Genomic DNA, 22,836 nt, shown 5'->3' with positions numbered 1-22,836 from the left:
ATTGAAGTGTCACCCTGAAAAACTTTGTACTACATTTCTTGTGTGGTGTTGATGTTAAACCACACTTAACTACTTCTACAAAGTATATTTAATGACCCAGTTATTTGAGTCAGAAACGCCTACAATTTACAAATGAATAAACTGAGAATTTCCGTTATGTTCTCCAAACTCCTCCACAACCTCCACATAAAACAAGCTTTGGCATAGCCAATAGGTCTCGCCTTTGGGACCTTATAAGTGTTTAGCCGTGCAACAGTTGCATAACTAAATACTTATAAGGTCCCAAAAGCGAGACCTATTGGCTATGCAAAGCGGCCGTGCGGCCGCGAAAGTGATCGCGATCACGATCAAACATCAAAGCGGCCGCAAAATTGAAAGTAATCGCGGTAAAGCGCGGCGTGCGCGCCCGCGCACATGCACTGTAGCTCTAGGCTGGCCTGGTAGCACTTTTTGGAGCCCTCTCAATAAGTCTCGCCAGACCAGTGCATGCGCTGGGTCAGGCGAGACCTAAAAATGAAGATCTACAAAAAAAGAAGCTAATCTATCCCCAGAGTGACTGTATGTCTGTGTAGGTTTAGGGTCTAGTCAACGAGTCGCCAACACATAAAAGATTAATGCACACTATTATTTCCAATCGCTTAACCTTGCTCCCTTGTTTCATTCTTCCTCTTCATCTGATTCCAGCCTTTCTAGCACACCCCCCCTAATGACCCTTTTTTGTGGGTATATTGTAGTTGTCCTCCACTCTCTCCATAGGATCGTGGGACCCCAAATTTAACAACATTTGCAAAGACAGTAGGAATGACATGACACCTTTTTCTTTATTCTATTATATTTAAAATATACTAACTGTCTGCAACCTGAGAGAGTATTTTCCAACAAGGTGCCTGCCTATACTTTAAAAGCAAACCCGGGACAGACACTACATCGCACAACTGCACCATCATTCAAGTGCCCCATGACGTTGAAACACTCAACTCCTCCCTTGTCCTTGTGTAGGTCACACCCCACGCGCGAATCTCCCGTAACATCTAATGGCATGTAACTAAGAAAGCACAATTAGATAGTGCAACAAAGAAGGAAACCACATCATTTAGGACATGGTTACGTCAATGGAAAGTTCTGTTGCTGAGGGTGATACACTCAACTGTCCAGCAGCATGTCCTCACTTACTAGGTGCCCAGGGCTACCCCAAGGAACGCGCCAACAGGTGGAAGGCAGGTGTGCCAGACAGAGACTATTGCAGACGTTTCAGTATTAAAGAATGAAGGCTACTAACTACTGAGCTCCTAAATCTGTATGTGTGAATTGTGTACTGATTCGACCATATTAGCTATGGCTGGACGTTAGATAAGCTGAAAATTAAATTAAACGATAAACACAGATTCAGAGAGCCCTTGAGCATGCCCACTTACCGGCCCGCAATGTACGGGACCTGACTTGTCCTCGGCGTGGTATTCTTAGTTTTTTGCCTTCACTTTACCCCGGGAGTGGGGCAGCGTTGCAGGCTGTGGTTGGCCCACACTTTCTCTGTTGCCATTGGACAGAGCTGAAGCAAGCTTTCCATTGGGCAATTCAGTCTAAGATTGGCTGCAGTTCACTCTAACAGCATGTATTCTATATGCTGCCCTCGTTTCACCGAGCCACTCGAGAGGTCACTGGTGCTTTTTTATTTTCAAACAAGTTGTGCGAGCAGCACTGCGGCTGTTGTTAAAGCTGAAGCCCGCGCTGCTGAAATTAAAGAACAATATTTTCACCGCCTGAAAAAATACATAAAAAAGCGCATTGAGCTGCACTGCTTATAAAAAAAAATTATGTTGTGAGCAGTCACAAGATCGAGTTAGTTGAGACACGCTGATTTAAAAAAAAAAAAAGCAGTTGCGGGAGAGCGTGTCCTGCTGCAACAGCAGGCAGGAGAAGGAAATTTAAGACAATAGTGCTCACAGACTGTAATTAAAACACCCAGAGTAACAACATATGTAACGGGGTGTCCTCATGGGAGGTTACAACAGGAGAATAAGAGGTACTGTGGAGGGACTACTATTGTTGATTGAAAACCCACCATTTACAAAGGACAGTAACTGGAGCATATTAAAAAGATGGACGGAAAATGGGCGGAGCTTCTTTTTTTTTTTGCAGAGTTTTATATAGCGCGAACTTGACCCGAATCCAATCAGGTATCAGAGCGCTTTACATTGCACCAGTTACGTTACATGAGAACACACATTAATTTTTTGTTAAGCACGGCGAAATTAAGTGATTTGCCCAGAATCACAGGATGTTCAGCATCATTACGGAGACGAGAACCCAGTTCCCCAGGTCCGAGGTCGAGCGCCCTAGCCGTTAGGCCAACTCCTCTCTCCTAAAGTTAAAGCTTAAAGTTCATGCCTGAATCCAGCATGTCTCGAAGGGACAGCGCAGCACTGCTTAGGCGAGACCTAAAAATAAGCATTGGCAAAGCCAATAGGTCTCACCTATGTTAGAATTATTGGTTTTGTCAATGTGTATTAGCCATGTTGTACACCAGCGTGGCTGCTGTTCAGCATGACTAAATAGTGGCGTAGAGTTGAGTTGCGTGGAGTAGAGTAGCATATGGTGGAGTGGCGTAGAGTGGAGTGGTGAGGAGTATAGTGGTGTAGACGGTAGTGGTGTAGACTGGAGTAGAGTGAAATAGAGTGGAGTGGCGTAGACTGGCGTTTAGTGTTGTGGAGTGACGTAGAATAGATTAGAGTGTCGGAGTGGCGTAAAGTGTCATAGAGCAGAGTGGCGCAGAGTGGAGTGTTTTAGAGTGTCAGAGTGCATAGGGTGTTGTGGAGCTGAGTGGCGTAGAATGTAGTAAAGGGGTGTGGAGCAGCAGTAGCTCCTCCTCTATGACGGAGGAGCGTCGCCCCACCTGCCAGCAAGCCAAAAAAAGAAAACTATAATCCTTGTTTATTATCGTTTTATTTTTTCGCTTAGAGCTGAGGCTTGGGGTCGTGGGCCTGGGTATTGACAGGCTGGAGGAGGAGTGTTGGGCACTGCTATTCAGTGTGCATGATAGTCTGGCCGGCTGTCTCAGGCCGTCCAAACTGTCATGCGCACTGAAGCTCTCTCCAACCTCAGCTGCGTTGCCAGGTTGGAGAGAGCAGGCACTGGCTCCCAGTCTAACTGGGAGAGCAAATCATCGGCGCTCAGGCCAATCCTTAGGCTGCTTTCAGCAGCATGAAAACAGCGTCAGGGTTTGCCACAGTGCATCTTTAGACCCTGTGCCTGCAGAAGAGAGGGGCATGAGGCAGCAATGTGAGAGGTAAGTGATTATATAATTTTTTAGGTCTCGCCTGAGCCAGCGCATGTGGTGCTCTGCGAGACATTTAGTAAGGGGCTTTTCAAAGTGCTACCACAGGCTTTTCCTGGCCCCAAGCTTGCATGCGTGTGCATGCGCGCAGCCGCCATCTGGGTTTCTGTCAAGGCTCATTAAGCCTTGCATGCCTCTCTCTGCGCTTCAATTCCCTCCCTCTCCACAGATCGCGCACTCTGCTGGCCTCCACTCCCGCTCACACCCGTTGCCACACCATCCCATCCTCTGTCCTGCTTTAATTACCACCAACATTCCTCCCTCAACCCTCGCGTTGCTTGTTGTTATTATTCTATTAGTTTCGTGCCTCATGCTCCTCGCATGCTCTGCGGTTAACGTGGAAGTTTCTCACAAGATCAGTGCTGCATTGGTGACATAGGGTATTTTTCAATTTCTTTTTTTGCTTCTTTTCTTTCCTTCTCGGAGTTGTGCGCCTGCTCTCTGTCCCCCAGCCCCCTCCCTCCCCCATCCCACAGCCCTTTTCTTCCACTCGGCGCACAGCCTGTGAGCAGCTTCCCAAACGGTCGGACATGAGATTGCTTACTGGGAAGCAGCTGCGCCACAGCAGTGACAGGCTGGTTTGCGAGCTTCGTGGCCCACAGTCCCCTTGATCTCGGCCACGTTTGCATCCCTAATGTATGCTACGAACTTTGCACAGACGGGATGTATTTTCTAAACTCTGCTGCTGTTTTTGCTAGTCAGTATCCTTACAATGTTGAGGGGTTAAGGACATCTGTCCCCAATATAATGTCTGTATGTAGGGAAATAAAGTGTGTATTTGTTTCAGCAGCACTTTTGCTTTTAGCTGAACCTCGTTAATTACTTGCAAACGAACTAGGATGGGCTAAAAACACAAGCGCTTGCAGCTTGTGTTTTCAGCTGGTCCTCACCCCTCCCCTCCAGCCCAACTCTCCTGGTTTACTTTGTTTACAGCAAACAAGCCAAGCATAGTTCCTATTTCGCTCCTGCCATTGCTGCTCCATCGCTTCTGTTGGTTCCCTCCCTCCCCCACCCCGCCTCCTCCCAGCTGTTTCTGCTAGCTTTTTTCACACCCGCTGCCACACCATCTCATCCTCTGTCCTGCTTTAATTACCATCAACATTCCTCCCTCGACCCTCGCGTTGCTTTTTGTATACACGTATTTACTATTTATGTATGATGTTTTACTATATGAGGATAAAAAGAGAGCTAAAGCGGTCTCTAGGCCAGATCTTAAAACAAGCATTGGCATAGCCAATAGGTCTCGCCTTTGGGACCTTATAAGTGTTTAGCCATGCAACAGTTGATGTTGTTGCATGAAGGATATTGTGCTGCATAACTAAATATTTATAAGGTCCCAAAAGCGAGACCTATTGGCTATGCCAATGCTTGTTTATCTCTTCCGTCCGTCCCCCCTTTTCCCCCCCTCCACCGCCACTGTAAACACACCGGCCGCAACTGGTGTAGAGTGGAGTGGTGTAGATTGTAGTGGCATTGAGTAGTCTGTTGAAGTGGCATATAGTGCTGTGGAGTGTCAAAGAATGATGTAGAGTGTCATAGAGCGAAGTGCCGTAGAATGCCATAGAGTGGAGTAGAGTGTCATAGACTGTCACAGAACGGAGTGTCATGTCAGATTGGAGTAAAGTGTCATGAAGTGTAGTGGACTGGCATACAGTGGTGTGGCATAGAATGGAGTAAATTGGTATGGGTTAGCACACAGTGGAGTGGCACAGAGTGGAGCAAAGTACTATGTACTAGGGTGGCATAGATTGTAGTAGAGTGATGTAGAACGAAGTGTCCGAGTGGAGTGACATAGAGTAGAGTGGAGTAGAGTGTCAGAGGAGAGTAGCGTTGTGGATTGGAATGGCGTACAGTGGAGTGGCATAGAATGGAGTAAAGTAGCGTGGAGTGGCATAGAGTGAAGTGTCATAGAATTGAGTTGAGTAGAGTGTTGTGTAGTGGAGCAAAGTGTTGTAGGTTGAGTGTTGAGGAATAGAGTGCCATAGAGTGGATTAGCGTGTCGTGAAGTGGCGTAGAATGGAGGAAAGTGGTTTAGGGGGAAATAGAGTTTCGTAGAGTGAAGTAGAGTAGAGCGGAGTGTCGTAGAGCGGAGTGTCGTAGAGCGGAGTGTCGTAGAGCGGAGTGTCGTAGAGCGGAGTGTGGTAGAGCGGAGTGTCGTAGAGCAGAGTGATGTAGAGTGGAGTACAGTGCTGTAGAGTGTCATGGAGTGTCGTAGGGTGGAGTATGCCTGGTGTGGTACCATACTCCCAATACAGACAAAACATTTTCAATTGAAATAACCATTACATTTACACAGACGTACAGTTTTGCTGATAAAACTATACACCACACAACGATAATGTGTGGAAATGATAATCACCTAGTGTCTTGATTTGTTTTGATCGTTTTAAAATATTTTTCACCGGACTTCAGAAGTACAAAAAAATTGCTTCACTTGTACTTTCCTAATGCTGATATATTCTGAAATATTTGTACAGTTCATTTACTGAAATTGTTTTTTTTTTTTAAACAGCCTACACCCTTTTCTATGCCAAGTACCCAGCAATATTGCTAAATAAATCCTCTAACTTTGCAATTAGAGAAGGAAAAGTAAATGCATACTCTCTCAGAAGACAGAACCTAACATTTTATCTCTGTCTTTGAATGCACAGCAAATGTGGGAACATAGAAACAAAATTTAAAGGTCTGTTAATTGCTCATTCACTTCTGAACTCCAGCATGGTTATTTTGTAGGTGTTCAGCAGCCCCACTCCTCTACTTCCAGCTCCTATGGCATGAGTGATAAATTGAGGAATAAGTTATGCTGTTAATAAAGAGCAATGACCAAACTAAATAAGCTCCTTATGGACATGTGAGATTGATGATCAAAGTGACAAAGATAAGTAGAATCAGTCAATCAGAAAGATAGGAGGCAGAAAATCTCTTCCAAGCGCATATACTGCTTCCTGAGCTAGCCTTTGGGGCTGACAACACTCCCCTGAAGTGCCTCATAAAAAAGAAAATAAGTTCTCAGAAAGTGAGCAGTTGTGGAGGAATGCAAGGAGCCAGTTATAGAGGTTGTAAACAGGCCATGCTCCACGAGAGTGACAAAGACATGCTGGACAGCCTAAAATAAATAAGCCAACAAATAGAAAGCAAGCAAATGTGAGTTACAAAACAAAAAGCCAATGATAAGCAGTGGGCGGAATGCATTCTTAGGGAAGCTTTCAGCATGTCCCTGATATGTCTTTCACAACCAGACAGACTTGGGCAGCATTTTTGCTGAAATGCTGCCCCAGATAACTTTTCTCTGCTCTCTACTACTTCTGCTCTTTACTGATGAAGGGCTATACCCAGAAACACATGTCTAGAGATAACAGCACTACCTGCACCAACTTTGGCGAAAAACTACAACTACTTGGAAGTAAGCGTACTGCATTTACCAGAATGCAATGGAGTGAACTGTGTTGGGATGAGAGGCAGTGTGCTCCCTCCCCCTTGTGTTTAAAAGGCTCCCTTAAGTCAACAAGCTGATGTGCTCACCTGGGATGGGAAGCAGTGTTTACATTGCATGCGGTAAAACGCATAGGATTACAACGCGGTCGTTACAACAACCACGTTGTTACAACGCTAACCATTACAACGCAAGTCGTTTCTACGACTTGCTGTAGGGGCGCTCTAAACTAAGGGATAGTATAATTTACTATTCCTACACCTTCCCTACTGTTGCGCACGATGGAGTTGGAATAGTAAATTGTACTATTCCTAAGTCCAGTGCGCCCCCTACAGCAAGTCGTAGAAATGACTTGAGATGTAATGGTATACGTTGTAACAACGCGGTCCTTGTAATGACCGCGTTGTATTCGCATGCGTTGTGCCGCATGCAATGTAACATTGCATATTCACCTGGGATGCACCGCTGTGCCTGTGGAGTGGTACTGTGACTTGTGAAGACTAGGGCAGCATTTCAGCAACCACAGAAGACCTTTCTCTGCTCTCTAGTGATGAAGGGATAAACCCAGAAACACCTGTCTAGAGATAACCGCACAACCTGCACCAACTTTGACGAAAGACTACAGCAACTTTAAAATAAGCGCACTACACTTACTAGAATTCAATGGGGGGGAACTGTGCTTGGATAAGCGGTAGTGTGCCGCCTCTGTCCTTGTGTTTAAAAGGCTCCCTTGAGACAACGAGTTGAAAAGCTCACCTGGGATGCTCTTCTGTGCGTGTGGAGTAGTACTGTGACCTGTGAAGACTTGTGCAGCATTTCAAAAACCCCAGATTACTTTTCTCTGCTCCTTACTACTTCTACTCTCTACTTATGAAGGGCTAAACCAAGAAACACGTGTCTAGAGATAACCGCACTACCTCCAACAACTTTGGTGAAAACCTACAGCAACTTTGAAGTAAATGTACTGCATTTACCAGAATGCAATGGGGGTGAACGGTGTTGGGATTAGAGGCAGTGTGTTCCGTCCCCCTTTGTGTTCCCTGAGAAAGTATATGCTTTTTTTATTGGCTGAGAAAGTGTGTAATGACGTAACTGAGCTACAGACAGTCATTATTTGTTGAGGGTGCAAACGATGCTTAGAGCAAGTAATTAATTATTCTCCATGCCTTAAATTCAGACCTAAAAGAGAACATAGACACATGTAGATAAAATGAATTGCCCGAATCCCAAAACTGTGTCTAATACCAAATTTTGGTCTGGGATCAGGGCCCCTAGTTTCATAGTTCACAATTCAGCTGGAAGACTCTTTCGTGTCGTGATGTTGCTTTGTTTAGGGACATGTGCGGGGGAGAATCAAACATGATGCTGTGTAATGTAGCACTTAACGACACACTCCAGCTTCTTCAGTGCGGAAGGTAAGGCGGGTCAGAACAAAACATGTATTGGCAAAGGCAATAAATCTTGCCTATGCAAGAGTTATTGGCTTTGCCAATGCATTTTAGCCCTGTTGTACACCAGTGTGACGGCTGTTCAGCATGGCTAAAAGTTAGTGGTGTGGTGTATATTGAAGTGGTGTGGAGTGAGTGGAGTAGGGTCAGGTGGACTGGGGTTTGGTGGGGTAGATGGGAGTGGAATAGATTGGAGTTTGGTAGAGTGGGGTGGGATAGATTGGGGTAGAGTGTAGTGGGTAGAGTGAAGTGGGATAGATTGGGCTGGAGTATAGAGGGGAAGAGTGGGATGGGGCAGTTTGGGGTAGAATGGAGTGAGGTAGATTGGGTAGAGAGGAGTCGAGTATAGTGAGGTAGATTTGACTGGGGTAAATTGGCGGTGAGTGGAGTGATGTGGGTTAGTGTGGGGTGGGGTAGAATGGGGTAGAGTGGAGTGGGATAGATTGCAGTGGGGTAGAATGGGGTAGATTGAAGTGGGGTAGTTAGGGGTAGAGTGGTGTAGATTGTATTTGAGTGGGGTAGAGTGGAGTGGGATAGATTGGGTAGGGTGGAGTGGGGTAGATTGGGATGGGGTAGGGCAGTACATTGGAGAAGGTTGTAGTGGAATGGGGCAGATTAGGGAACAGTGGAGTGTATTAGATTAGGGGAGAGTAGAGTGGAGTAGATTGGGGTAGAGTGGAGTGGGATAGATTGGGGTAGAGTGAAGTGAGTTAGACTGGGGTTGAATGGGGTATATTGGTTTAGATTGAAGAGGGGTAGGGTGGAGTAGATTGGAGTGGGGTAGATTAGGGTGGAGTAGAGTATGATAGATTGGAGTGGGAAAGTGTGGGGTAGACTGGAGTGAAGTGGGTACATTGGGTTAGAGTGGGGTAAACGGGTTGAGTAGATTAAGGTAGAGTGGGGTACATTGAAGTGGGGTAGATAACATACATTGGATTGGGGTAGAGTGGAGTGGGGTAGATTGGGCTTGAGTGGGGTAGTTTAGTGTAGGGTAGACTGGGGTGGATTGCAGTAGAGTACTGTATTAGATTAGGGTAGATTGGAATGCGGTAGAGTGTAGTGGGGTAGATTAGGATAGAGTAAAGTAGGGTGGAGTGGGTTAGAGAGGAGTAGATTGGTGTAGATTGGGTGGGGTACATTGGGGTAGAGTGGAGTGTGATAGATTGAGATAAAGTGAAGTAGATTGGGGTGGAGTGGTTTAGATTGGAGTAGATGGGGTAGAATGGTTTAGAGTGGGGTAGATTGGAGTGGGGTAGATTGGAGTGGGGTAGATTGGAGTGGGGTAGATTGGAGTGGGGTAGATTGGAGTGGGGTAGATTGGAGTGGGGTAGATTGGGGTTGGGTAGAGTGGGTTTACATTTGAGCTGAGTTGATTAGTGTAGAGTGGGGTATGTTGGGGTGAGGTAGATGGAGCACAATGTAGTGGGGTAGTTTGGGTTGATTGGGGCAGATTGCAGTGGGGTAGAGTGGGCTAGATTGAGGTGGAGTGGGGTAGATTGGTGTTGGGTAGATTGGGGTAAAGTGGAGTGTGGGGTACAGTGGGGTAGATTGGAGTGGAGGACATTTGAGTAGAGTGAAGTAGATTGGGGTGGGACAGGTTGTGGTAGATTGGAGTGGGGTGGGTTGTAGTAGATTGGGGTAGACTGGGTTAGATTTAGATGGAGTGGGGCAGATTAGAGTAGGGTTTATTGGTGTGTGGTAGATTGGATTGGGATAGATTGGAGTAGGGTTAATTGGGGTAGAGTGGGTAAGAGTGGAGTGTGGTAGATTGAAGTAGAGTACATTGGAGTAGAGTCTGGTCGAGTGGATTGGGGTGTAGTTGGGTAGAATGGGGTAAATAGCAGCAGATTGGGGTGTGGTAGAATGGGTTAGAGTGGAGTGGGGTAAAGTGGTGTGAATTAGGGTGGAATACATTGTAATGGGGTAGATTGTGGTAGGGTAGGGGAAGAGGGGGTAGATTTGGGTTGATTGTAATGGGATGGGGTAGAGTGGAGTGTGGTAGATTGGAATGGGGTAGATTGCAGTGGGGTTTATTGGGGAAGACTGAAGTGGGGTAGATTGCCGTGGGGTAGATTTGAATGCAGCAGATTAAGATAGAGTGGGGCAGATTTGGCGTGAGTGTTGTGGGGAGGGGTAGATTGGGTGGGCTATATTATGGTGGAGTGAAGTGTGGTAGATCGCAGTGGGGTAGATTGGGGTAGAGTGAAGTGGGGTAAAGCGTGGTAGATTGGGGTGGGGTAGATTGCAATGGGGTAGATTAGGGTAAAGTAGAATGGGGTAGAGTGTAGTAGATTGGAGTGGATTAGATTGGGGTAGAGTGAGGTGGGGAAGAGTGGGGTCGATTTTGGTGGGGTAGACTGGAGTGGGGTACATTTGGGTAGATTTTGTGATAGAGTCGGTAGATTGGAATATATTGTAGTGTAGTGGAGTGTGGCCGATTGGAGTGGGGTGGATTGAGGTAGAGTAGAGTGGGGGATATTGGAGTGAGGTAGATTTTGCTAGAGAGTAAGATTTGGGTACAGTAGAGTGGGGGAAAGGGGTACATTGGAGTGGGGTAGATTGGGTTGGAGTGAGGTTGATTGGGTTAGATTTGAAAGGGGTAAAGGGGACTGAGGTAGATTGGGTGTGGTAGATTTGGGTAGACTGGAGTGGGGTAGACTGGAGTGGGGTAGACTGTGGTAGAGTGGAGTGGGTTAGAGGGGGTAGTTTAGGGTAGAATGGAGAGGGTTGGATTGGGGTAGATTGTATTGGGATAGAGTGGGGTACATTGGGGTAGACTTGAGTGGGATGTGTGGGATAGAGTGGGATAGAGTGGTGTGGATTCGGTGGGGTAGATTGGAATGGGGTAGAGTGGGGTAGATTTGGGTTGATGGTGGGGTAGAATAGAGTGGGGTAGATTGGGGAGATTGGAATGGGGTAGAGTGGAGTGGGATAGATTGGGGATAGTAGAGTGGGGTATATTGGGGTAGAGTGGATTGGGGTAGACTGTGGTAGATTGGGGTGTGGTAGATTTGAGTGGGGTGGGGTAGATCCGGGTAGAGTGGGGTGGATTGGAGTGGGGTGGATTAGGTAGAGTGGGATTCATTTGGGTAGACTGGAGTGGGGTAGTGTGGGTAGAGTCAGATAGAGTGGTGTAGATTGGAATGGAGTAGAATGGGGTAGATTTGGGTTGAATGTAGTGGGTGGGGTGGATTGGAGTGGGGGAGATTGTAATGGGTAGCGTAGATTGGGGTAGAGTGGAGTGGGTTAGAGTGGAGTAGACTGGGGTGGGGTAGATTGCAGTGGGGTAGATAAGGGTAAAGTGGGGTCAATTGGGGTAGATTGGACAGGAGTAGATTGGGGTAGAGTGGGGTGGGGTACATTGCGTTGGGCTACGTTGGGGTAGATTGTGGTAGAGTCAGGTAGATTGTAGTGGAGCAGAGTGGGTAGATTGGAGTGCGGTCTATTGGTGTGTCATAGATTAGAGTGGATGGGTTGAGATAGAGTAGAGTGTAGATTGGAGTAGGGTAGATTGGGGTATAATGAAGTGGGGTATATTGAGGTAGAGCTTGGATTTTGGGAGAGGAAAGTGGGGATAGGGGTAAATTGGGGTAAAGTGGAGTTGGGTAGATTGGAGTGGGGTAGACTGGGTTGATTGGAGTCGGGTAGATTGGGTTGGAGTGGGGTTGATTCAGGTAAATTTGAAAAGGGTAGAGTGGAATGAATTAGACTGGGGTAGATGGGGGTGTGGTAGATTGGGATAGAGTGGAGTGGGGTAGATTGTGGTAGAGTGGATTGGGTTAGTTTGGGGTAGAATGAAGAGGGTGGATTGGGGTAGATTGGATTAGAATAGAGTGGGTTACATTGGGGTAGACTGGAGTGGGGTAGAGTGGGATCGGGTGGTGTGGATTGGGGTGGATTAGATTGAAATGGGGTACATTTGAGTTGATTGTAGTGGGTGGGGTAGATTTGGGGAGATTAGAATGGGATAGAGTGGGGTGGGTTAGATTAGAGAAGAGTGAATTGGGGTAGACTGAGATTGATTGGGGTGTGGTAGATTTGGGTTGAGTGGAGTGGGGTAGGTCAGATAGAGTAAAGTGGGTTAGAGTGGGATAGACTGGAGTGGGATGGTGTGGGATAGAGTCCGAGTGTTGTAGATTGGGGTGGGGTAGATTGGAATGGGATAGAGTGTTGTAGATTTGGGTTGATTGTAGTGGGAGGGGTAGATTGGAGTGGGATAGATTGGTAGGAGTGGAGTGGGGTAGATTGCAGAGGGTAGATTGGGGTAGAGTGGAGTGGGGTAGATTGGGGTGGGGCAGATTAGGGTAAAATGGATTGGGATAGAGTGCGGTAGACTGGAGTGGAGTAGTTTGGGGGTAGAGCGGGGTGGGGGTTAGTCGGGTAGAATGGAACGGAATACTTTGGGATGGGGTACATTGGGTTAGACTGTGGTAGAGTCAGGTAGATTGCAGCGGAGCTGTGTGAGGCAGCCTGGAGGGGGGGTCTATTGGCGTGTGGTTGAGTGGAGTGGGGTGGACTGAGGTAGAGTGGAGTAGATTATAGTAGAGTTGAGTGAGGTAGTTTGGGGTGTGGTAGATTTGGGTGGAGTGAGGTAGATCGAGTAGAGTGGGGTAGCTTGGAGTGGGGGAAAATTGGGGTGGGGTAGATTGAAGGGGTGTAGAGTGGTCCATTGAAGTGGGGGTAGAGTAGTGTAGATTGGGGTGGGGTAAATTGAGGCAGAGTGGAGTGTGTAGATTGGGGTAGAGTGGAATGGGTTAGATTGAGGTGTGGAATAATGGGCCAGAGCACTCTCGCTCTACTCCATGGGGTCACATTAGTACTTATTTTCTGTTCTCTGAATTCCTCTCAGTTCTACATAACCTCCCAGTTTTTAGGACAAGTCTAACCCAGCGCATGCGCTGGTCTGGGCAGACTTTTAGTGAGGGCTTCAAAAAATGCTGCCATGGCCGGCCTAGAGCTTGAGTGCATGTGCGCGGGCGCGCGCTTACGAGCAGAGGCGCCATATGGCTTTCCTGGTCATGCTCATTAGGCGCATTGCTCGCTGCGCTTGATCGCGATCCCTTTCACTTTTGCGGCTGCTTTGCTGCGGCCAATGCTTGTTTTTCTTGCTTACTGTCCCGTCTTTTTCTCATGCCTGGCATTTCATCTATGTCCTTGCTGTATTCTTCAGCATCGTGAGTCATGACAAGTGAATTTTGCGTCTCTGGGCTTTAAATACCTTTTAGTGATCCCATTTTTTTGTCTTCTGCAGATCGCTTTAAAAACACCAACCACACTCCAACCAAAACCGCAAGCCAAAAGAAGTGTCCCACCCCAAAGAATGCCATGTTTGAAACTTCTCTTCATTTAATATATTGTTATTGACTTTTTGACAGCCCTGCTGTGCCTCCACCAGCGATTATCACCGAAGGATGGGAACTCGTCTGTTGTTTCAAATGCGCTGCCAATGCTTGTTCATTTAGCGCTTCATGCTGCCCAACGAGCCCGATCTGCATGTTTGCAAATAGGTGTCTTTTAATGAGCGTGGCGTTGTGCTTCCACAGAGTCTCGTGATTACGCCCCCGTAACTTGCCTCCTGATTTGACCCACGCTCATTGAAGACTCTCCTGCAAACACCGTCTCCTGATTTTAACCCTGGGTTTATCAGGCTTCAGGCCCCTGTTCTCCTGCATCGTCCGTCGGTGGTTTCGCACCGGAGAGCTCCAGGTCAGTTCACTCCCACTCCAGTCCCAGGGTTGCCAGGCGGGTGACCCTAGGGGGTTCGGGAATACGAGTGTGGCTAGGGGAAAATGGCAGTGTGTTCCTGGAGACTACTGCAGCGGGCCTGGGTCAGTGTAGAGTTACAAGGTGACTCCGTTTGCAGCCGGGGCACCATCTTCCTTTCAACTCATCTGTGTACATTCAATAGTAGTGAATCAAGACCCCCCCACTCCCAGAATGCATTTGTTTAAAGTAAATACAGACTTCAAATGTCGTTCTCAACGACGTGGGATTATCTTGTGACAGCCCCACACCCCTCCCGTTCGCCGTGCACAATCATTGTTATTGTTTGCAGCAGCCAAGTGTTGTTTGTTTGGGACTTAGGTGTCCAACACCTCCACACCCACCTCCGGTCCGGTTTCAGCCTCTAATAGCATATCTCCTAAACTGCTGTCGCAACTGAACAAGGTTAAATTGCTGAAAAGTCATATTTCGTGTAGATACTTTTCACGGCCATCTGTTTCTTCATAGCTAGTTGGACATTTCACCCAGTTACACGCTCGCCGCTAAAATGTGACATAATTAGTGTGCAGACCATCGGATCAGTGTTCGCCTCAGGTTCATGTCTTTCTAACATCTAAAATCGTGTGCACTTAAAACATGACTGAAGATGGGTGAGTCCCCCTTTTGTGTTTCTTCTTGATTTAATTTCCAGCACTGGTTTTCTTGTATGACGTGATTTACTTAGAAATGTTTGCTCCACACACACTCTTAAAAGCCCCAGTCACATGCAGCAATGGCACTGTTTCTGCCTCAGGCATGGGCCCGCGTGAGTGCATTCTGTGCCCATGGCCCTTCATTACCATTTTAGTGTGTTTGTTAGTCATGCACAATTCACGTCGCTGTTTCGTAGCCAACAGGATATGCAGTTAAGTGACTGTTCTTTGCCGCCATTCCCACCCACCGCTCTTATCACTCACTGCACGCTGCTATCTCCCACCTCCATGGGCAGGCCTCTGTCCATCGCTCAGTCACTGTATGTGGTTGAATGTAAACAGAATTGACATTGCTGCTCCCCCGGACCGCTGCCATGGGCACCACTCGCCTCTCCAGGATGGGAGGAGAGATTCCAGTTTCAAACCCGGGAGCTGAAGGGCACAGGGCGGCTTGAGACAACACTTGACCGTTCTTTGTGGGAAATCAGCCGGCTGTAATATGTGCACCAGAGGGCAGAGCACGAGAAAGGCGTTGACCTAAATAAAGTACCAAAGCCGGAAGTATCTCGCCTATCAATGTGAGTGTTTTGAGTAGGAGCGACACCTTTTCTGGACTATGCTTTCGAAGACCATGGACTGCAACACTCTTTAGGTGAATTTTGTAAGTTTATAAATATCAGGAGCTTGGAGGCAGCAAGAGGCACTTTAACCAGAATCGTTTGATGGTTTGAGTTTAGCATCTCTTGCTACGGTTAGCCTTGGATCATTGCAAACATTTATATTGTTTTTAAGAACCTTGGGTGTTAGATGGTATTCTGCCCACAGATGAGTATCATGCCTCCCATCACTTCTTCCCCTACCATTCTTTGTCTTTAGGCAGTGGTTAATTTGTAAAAAGAATAAGTGCCAGGGGCCTCCTCAGGAGGCCACTTCTGCTTGCACCACACATTGCCGCTGTCAATTCTGCCAACTACAGTAACAACCAAACTACTAACCATCCCACTCATACAAGTGTGACTATTCCAGCCCCCAAACCTATAAGAATGGCTTTGGCAGTAGGTTTTAGTCCTTTTTAATATATTTTGAATTAAAAAACATGTTGTGCTGGTCTCCAAATTAGACAAATAGCGCCACCATTCAACAGACTGCCATAAGGGGCAGTGTTGGCAATTAAGTGCTGGTGCTGAGCATGGAAACCACCAGCTCAAATTAAGCACTGCTTTATGGATGTCTGGTCTTATGCATATTGGTACCAATCCATGCATTGCTTTCTGGGCAGACAACTTTCCCAGATCTCCTCTTTTAGCAGGGATACGTCAACCCCCATATGACTGACTGGATACCTTGAACCTAGAGAAAGCACTGACTGTGATTGTCAGTGCAACTTACCCAGCTGCATGGACCGTTAGACCCTGGAAGTGTACCCAACATGTTTGTTGGTTAACATTCTTTGGGGATTGTACTTGTCTCTTGTCCTTTTAGAAGTGCCCCACATTAAAAGCCCCCCTTCCCCTCTCCTTCTATATCACGCCTCTTGCCTAGACCCTACACTATCCTCTGTTGTTGCTCTCTCTCCCTGCCATATATTGTACAGTGTTTCATTGATTTGATACTAGGTTTGCGTTGTGCAAACCCACATGCATATAGGTATCTAAGAGTGCATTGAAATGATCCAGTTGCACATATGGTGATCAATCGATATAGCAAAACACCTGCTGAGATTGCCTCTTGGGTTTGTAGTTCTCACTAATAAAGGAGGCTCCTGTGCGTTTCAGTTAAACATATATGATAGGATTTGCTAAGATATGGTTAAATCGCACACACTGTACCAGATCGCTATTCATAGAGTTATTGTACACAATATTCTAAAGTTAACTAACCCCGTATGGAGCTGCGGGGCTAAAGAAACTGGACTCCAGTGGTATATTTAGCCACCCATTGGCCCTAATGCAAGTAAAGCAAGTGTTCCGCGACCACTAGTTGGGTAGTAAAATAAATCAACAATTTGAGGTTCAACAGGGCCTTCCGTCGGCTACGCCCTAGTGTTACTGCATTTGCTGCATGCACCATTGATAGCTATGCCCCTCTCCAACCTACCCTCAATGAGTTCGCTGATACTAGATAGCTGGCCATGCCCTTACCTTTTGGCCCTGCCACTTCTGTTTAGTATGTTTAGACTAGAACGGAAGACTGTTTTGAAAGTAAGCCTCAGGTCATATATTGCGGCAAACTTGACATTTTTCTGGGCTGACCATAAATGGACTGTCCACAGGATGTTCATGGTGAAGGACGTGTTTTCTTATACCCTCGTCAGGGGGTGGAAGTACAACCTGTGCAGCGGGCTGTTCATCTGTGTTACTTGCAGTGCATTTGCGATGCTTCCCACATGATACAAGTGAAAGAGGAAGGTAGAGGTGGGCGAGCAACTGAAAGCTCGAGCCAAGCTCGATACTGAAGCCTGGTTCTGTCTCATCTCGAAGTCCTGTTGGAACCTTAAGCACACAACGCACATTAAAGTGGCTCCGGATTGTTAACTTTACACAAGATGTGGCATTCTGGCCAGAGCTGCAAACTTCGGAAATGGAGAATCAGGTTTGTGTCTCAGCACCAGCACAACATCCTGTGATTCTGGGCAAATCACGTAATCTTCCTGTGCTCCAATACATTCCGGTGAAGTTCGCACTATATTAAAACTGCAGAAAAATGCACAAAGTGGTTACAACAAAGAAGAGACAGATAACGATTTAGTGGCTGATTTGTACAAATAAAAATCAGAAAACCTGAATACATCACTGCTTACCCACTTAAATTGTGTGATCCTAGGAAAATACTGTATTTCACCAAAATTCCTTTTTAGGTCTCGCCTGAGACAGCGCTTTAGCGCTGTTCTCGCGAGAGCTTTTGTAAAAGGGGGATCTGGAAGTGCAAACAGTGCTTTTCAGGCCTCCAAATACAGTGCATGTGCGCCGGGCGCGCGCACCATTTGGCAGCCTGAAAAGCACTGCCTGATCACTTTCACTTTCGCGGCCGCTTTGATGGACATCAAAGCGGCCGTGACCATTTGCCACCCCCTTCCTGCTTGTTGACCCTGACCTCTTACACAAACTAACGGGGTGGTGGATTAACAACCCTCCATGTGACTGGAGACCTCAAAATCAAAGCATTTTGTGTGTGTCAAAGGGGCATAAAGTCACTTCTGCCGCTTCGATCATAGCAGTGATTTGTCATTTATGGCTCCTGCCGAGGCTTTCTTCAGCTTGTCGTGGAGGAGCAGGGTCCCAAAGTCCCCATACACTTCCACCCTCTATCTGAGGGGCTAGCCACAGGCTTACACATTCCCAGTCTGGCTAGACTTTTTCCGGATACAGACCACCGTTTCAGCTCCTCTTCCCTACCCGTGCAGGTTGCTGCTGTCAGCATCTTCAATGCTTTCACAGAGTTTTATGAATTAATAAAAATGATCTTAACCAGGCCCGAGGGATGCTGGGAAAAGGAAGAGGCACCAGGATAGAATTTTAATGAACTCTGAGCAGAACAGATTCCATCCTTCCACAGCTGCTCCCCCTACTCACCACTGCATGAGAATCACTACTCACGCCTGGCGCGCCTTCTCTACCCGTATCCGGTTCAGCCTCGACAGTAGTGATGGCAAGGGTCGGACTGTCATACGGGGCAATCTGGCAGTCAGACTTCCCTGGGATCAAAGCTGGCTCTGTTTACCTATGCGGCTAGATACAATCAAAATGACAACTAACTTTGCAGTCACTGTGTGTTTCATTTACTGTTTGCCAAACTAGAAGTTTAACAACTATGCCTTATTTGTAAAAACGAGAGGATATGGCATTACGGTCAGAAATGCTGGCTTTAGAAGCCCCGATGTCCGCACAACAGCCCGTGATTCTAGGCAATTCAGTTAATCTCCATGTGCCTATAAAAATGTAAAACTGCAAATCTGATCTTGTGTAACGTAACCTGGTGCTTCTGTAAAGCACTCTAATCCATTTCGGTCAAGTTTGCGCTATATAAAACTGGAAAAAACATTCTTCGTGCGTACACATCACTTCATGTAAACAGCGCCTCATCGGGTGAGCTCGAAGCGCTTGCAAGGAACGCATTGTCACCCTCGTGATTCGGCCCTTTTTAGTACATTCCGAGTTTTACAGCCACTCTTGTACGTGGAAGTACACAAAACAGCTTAATTTGATCTGTTGGGAGGGGCAGGCTGGAAAGGGCAGTGGGGGTGAAAGACATTTGTCAGAGTTCCAGCCTGGCTTGTAGTCGCTGTCGTAAGTCAAGGATGGACAGGACAAGGCAACGCTTTTCCTCCACACCCAGCACGGCATCTGTGCAAACAGCTAATAGACACACAAGAATATACAAATGACATGGTCAAACTCAGGGCTTTAAGTGGGATGAATAAACTGGAGGGTCTCTAAAAGGGGCGTGGCCGATGTAATTAAGGGCGTGAACGCACTCCAATATCTTAGGGTAGAGTTCACGTTATATAAAACTGCAGAAGAAAAGAAAAACTGAGCTTTTAATGGAGTGTTTTCCACTTTGCAGTCAGCCTCGCCATCATACTACTTCAAAGGGTCAGCTTTCTTATCTTTATGGGGCCATGTGACGAAAGTGAAAGTGGACCGTGGACATTAGATTTAAATGCTAAAAACTCTAACTTTCACAAATGCGAGACTGCTGCACGCCACACACTGCTGCACGGCAACTGCTGCACACTGCTGCATGCCGCACACTGCTGCACGCCGCATACTGCTGCACGCCACACACTGCTGCACGCCACACACTGCTGCACGCCACACACTGCTGCACGCCACACACTGCTACATGCCTCACACTGCTACACAAAACACTGCTGCACGCCGCACACTGCTGCACGCCGCACACTGCTGCATGCTGCTGCACGCCACACACTGCTGCACGCCACACACTGCTGCACGCCACACACTGCTGCACGCCACACACTGCTGCATTACTCACTGCTGCATGCTGCACAGCACTGCTGCACGCAGCACACTGCTGCACGCCGCACACTGCTGCACGCCGCACACTGCTGCACGCACAATGCTGCGCACACTGCTGCATTACACACTGCTGCACGCCGCACACTGCTACACGAAACACTGCTGCACGCCTCGCACTGCTGCACGCCTCACACTGCTACACGCCACACACTGCTGCACGCCACACACTGCTGCACGCTACACACTGCTGCATGCCACACACTGCTGCACGCCACACACTGCTGCACGCCACACACTGCTGCACGCCACACACTGCTGCACGCCACACACTGCTGCACGCCACACTGCTGTACACTGCTGCACGCCGCACACTGCTGCACGCCGCACACTGCTGCATGCCGCTGCACGCCACACACTGCTGCATGCCTCACACTGCTACTCGAAACACTGCTGCATGCCGCACACTGCTGCACGCCACACACTGCTGCACGCCACACACTGCCGCACGCCGCTGCACGCCGCACGCCGCTGCACACTGCTGCACGCCACACACTGCTGCACGCCACACACTGCTACACGAAACACCGCTGCATGCCACACACCACTGCACGCCGCACGCCGCTGCACGCCACACACTGCTGCATGCCTCACACTGCTACACGAAACACTGCTGCATGCCACACACTGCTGCACGCCGCACACTGCTGCATGCCGCACACTGCTGCACGCCGCACACTGATGCACGCCACACACTACTGCACGCCGCACACTGCTGCACGCCGCACACTGCTGCATTACTCACTGCTGCATGCTGCACGACACTGCTGCACGCAGCACACTGCTGCACGTCGCACACTGCTGCACGCCGCACACTGCTGCATGATGCACACTGTTGCAAGCCGCTGCACGCCACACACTGCTGCACGCCACACGCTGCTGCACGCCGCTGCACGCCTCACACTGCTGCACGCCGCACACTGCTGCACGCCGCACACTGCTGCACGCCACACACTGCTGCACGCCACACACTGCTGCACGCCACACACTGCTGCATGCCGCTGCACGCCGCACACTGCTGCACGGCGCACACTGCTGCACGCCCCACACTGCTGCACGCCCCACACTGCTGCACGCCCCACACTGCTGCACGCCCCACACTGCTACACGAAACACCGCTACACGAAACACCGCTGCACGCCACACACCGCTGCACGCCGCACACCGCTGCACGCCGCTGCACGCCACACACTGCTGCATGCCTCACACTGCTACACGAAACACTGCTGCATGCCACACACTGCTGCACGCCGCACACTGCTGCACGCCGCACACTGCTGCACGCCGCACACTGCTGCACGCCGCACACTGCTGCACGCCGCACACTGCTGCACGCCGCACACTGCTGCACGCCGCACACTGCTGCACGCCGCACACTGCTGCACGCCGCACACTGCTGCACGCCGCACACTGCTGCACGCCCCACACTGCTGCACGCCCCACACTGCTGCACGCCACACACTGCTGCACGCCACACACTGCTGCACGCCACACACTGCTGCATGCCACACACTGCTGCATGCCACACACTGCTGCACGCCGCACACTGCTGTATGCCGCACACTGCCGCACGCCGCACAATGCTGCGCACACTGCTGCACACCGCACACTGCTGCACGCCACACACTGCTGCACGCCGCTGCATGCCACACTGCCGCACACTGCTGCACGCCGCACAGCTGCACGCCACACACTGCTACACAAAACACTGCTGCACGCCACACACTGCTGCACGCCACACACTGCTGCACGCCGCTGCACGCCACACACTGCTGCATGCCTCACACTGCTACACGAAACACTGCTGCATGCCACACACTGCTGCACGCCGCACACTGCTGCACGCCGCACACTGCTGCATGCCGCTGCACGCCACACACTGCTGCATGCCACACACTGCTGCACGCCACACACTGCTGCATGCCACACACTGCTGCACGCCACACACTGCTGCATGCCGCACAATGCTGCACGCCGCACAATGCTGCACGCCGCACAATGCTGCACGCCGCACACTGCTGCACGCCGCACACTGCTGCACATTGCTGCATTACTCACTGCTGCATGCTGCACGACACTGCTGCACGCCGCACACTGCTGCACGCCGCACACTGCTGCATGCCGCACACCGCTGCAAGCCGCTGCACGCCACACACTGCTGCACACCACACGCTACTGCATGCCGCACACTGCTGCACGCCGCACACTGCTGCACTCCACACACTGCTTTTATGCGAGTTTATGCTACTGACGTTGTAAATGACAATGCCTTTTATTTGTTTTAAAACCAAAACATAAATAAAAGGCATTGTAATTTTACAATGCCAATAGCTCAAAATCTTATAAATGCGAGACCTATTGCATTGCAAATGCTTGTTCTTGATTTCCCTGTAAGAAAACACTTTCAAATTCGTGAGATCAGGATACCAGTTGTACAAAACCTATTGTGTTTGATCTAATAGACTATAATCTTACTGTATAACAGGGGTCTCTGACCTTTTCTGTAATGAGAGCTACTTCTGATTAGTGAAAATCGTTGTGAGCTACTGAAGGCCAAGTAACTCGCGCCCAGCTTCATTGATTTTATACCTAATGTCCATAGAGCCCAATACTATGGTTTGAACAAAGTACTGTCAATAGAGGTACTATGATAGGGCTGCCATGTGCATCTGTGAGTACATGGTCTGTGGGGATGTATGAACATGTGTGTGAAGTGATGGAATATATGTGTATGGGTGACTGAGAGCCTGTGTCATATGGTCTTGTGGCACAGGACGTACCTTTTGCCAAATGTGGCACAGTTACATGTACAACACAAACATGCAACCATTTTCTTTTAATGGGAGAAATTTGAAGTGCAGAAAAATGTTCTGCATAAATGTTCATAATAAGGAACGTTTTTCTGCACTTGAGGGAACATTTTTTTCCACTTCAAATTTTTCCCATTTAAAACAAGCATTGGCATAGCCAATAGGTCTCGCCTTTGGGACCTTATAGGTATTTAATTCTGCAGCACAATATCCTTGGTGCAACATCAACTGTTGCATGGCTAAACACTTATAATATCCCAAAGGCGAGACCTATTGGCTATGCCAATGCTTGTTTGTTTTATTTTCTCTACCCCTATGACATTTGTATGCACCCTTTTTGACAATGCATTAACTACTAG

General features: G+C 48.4%; 1 protein-coding gene across 6 annotated transcripts in view; it reads left to right on the top strand.

The window, feature by feature from the left end:
- The window catches only part of CALCOCO1 (calcium binding and coiled-coil domain 1), a 259,932-nt gene that overhangs the window by 64,077 nt on the left and 173,019 nt on the right, over positions 1-22,836 (top strand). Inside the window, exon 1 of one of the 6 annotated variants that reach the window (XM_085654711.1) lies at positions 13,555-13,921. The exons of the other annotated variants lie outside the window; for them this stretch is intronic. The gene's annotated coding sequence lies outside the window, so the exon portion shown is untranslated. Of the gene's footprint in view, positions 1-13,554; positions 13,922-22,836 lie in introns of those variants that run through there. 6 annotated transcript variants of the gene reach the window in all.

Source organism: Triturus cristatus, chromosome 4_1 (genome assembly GCF_964204655.1).
Source record: "Triturus cristatus chromosome 4_1, aTriCri1.1, whole genome shotgun sequence".
Lineage (NCBI taxonomy): Eukaryota > Metazoa > Chordata > Amphibia > Caudata > Salamandridae > Triturus > Triturus cristatus.
Note: the sequence above shows the minus strand (reverse complement) of the source record. Positions and strands in the feature narration are given on the sequence as shown.